The sequence below is a fragment of the Pteropus medius genome, unplaced genomic scaffold (assembly GCF_902729225.1).
Source record: "Pteropus medius unplaced genomic scaffold, Ma_sr-lr_union100, whole genome shotgun sequence".
NCBI classification, from domain to species: domain Eukaryota; kingdom Metazoa; phylum Chordata; class Mammalia; order Chiroptera; family Pteropodidae; genus Pteropus; species Pteropus medius.
This window is the reverse complement of record NW_024344253.1, coordinates 7021678-7022918: the sequence shown is the minus strand read 5'-3', so window position 1 is coordinate 7022918 and position 1241 is coordinate 7021678. Positions and strand designations below refer to the sequence as shown.

The 1241-nt window shown below is 36.1% G+C and overlaps 1 pseudogene; it reads right to left on the bottom strand.

Moving 5' to 3' along the window:
- Nucleotides 1–585: 585 nt before the first annotated feature.
- LOC120608019 (uncharacterized) lies at nucleotides 586–704 on the bottom strand (annotated as a pseudogene).
- Nucleotides 705–1241: the final 537 nt, after the last annotated feature.

Genomic DNA, 1241 nt, shown 5'->3' with positions numbered 1-1241 from the left:
TATATATGTAGAGTATACTTAAAAAGTGGTGGTGCTTTTAAAAATGTTTGGTACAAATTGCCAATTTTTTCTCCAAAAAAGCTTCACCAGTTTACATTTCTATAAATAGTATATAAAGGTACCATTTCCCCACATCCTCATCAATACTGTGTATTATCAGTCTTTTAAATTTTGGCAATCTGATAGGTGAAATATGATATGAAGTTTTATTTTGCATTTCTCTGATTACTGGTTTATTCGTAAGTTAATTGCCCATTTTATTTCTAGTCTTGAATTGTCTATTCATATTCTTTTACCTGTTTTTATCACTGAATAATCTTCCATTGTATGGATATACCATGGTTTGTTTATCCATTCTGCCTGAGTTTCTTTAATTGATTATTTCTTTTTATTTATTTATAGGAGCCCTCTATACATTATAAATAGTAACACTTTGTCTGTTATATGTGTTACAAATATTTTCTTCCAGCCTCCTGCTTATCTTTTAACTTTGCAATGTCTACCCCAGTGTGAAAGTTTGGGGGTTTTATATAATTATTAAGCTGGTAAATATTTTCTTTTTTTTTTCCTTTTTTTTTTTTTAATAGCCTACAGCACTTGGTATTCCTAGGTGGTCTGCCATCCAAGTACTAATCAGGCCCAACCTCGCTTAGCTTCCAAGATCAGACAAGATCGGACATGTTCAGGGTGGTATGGCCGTAGACTGGTAAATATTTTCTGAATGGCTTTTAGTCTTTATAAATTTGTGTTGTACCCTGCCATTTAACTATATTGAGCTCAGTCTTAAATGATGAATAGAAATTAGCCAGATGAAAGCAGGGAAGAGCATTTCAAATGTAGAGACCAGAAGGGCAAGTTCACAGACATGAGCAGTTGCAAATCTTTTCCCTAGGTCAGCTTCCTTCCAAATTGCTTCATTTCTGCCCCCAGGGCCATGTGACTATGCTGGGCTCCAAGTACCCTGCTGTGTAACTGTTGGAGGGAGTAACAGAAGGAGACTTAGTATGAGCCTCAGATCTGCCCTCACTAGGCCAGTTACTTTGGCCAAGTCACTAGGCCCCAAGAATGTTTTTATATCATGTATTAATTCATTCATTTGTTTCTTCATTAGTTCATCCAGCCAGCCAGCCATCTAGCCATCCATCCATTCAATATTGAAGATCCACTTGGGAGAAACATGGCATAGATAATAGAGGCTTTGTTCATCCTTCTTGCGACCAAATCAAAGTTGTGACAGAAAC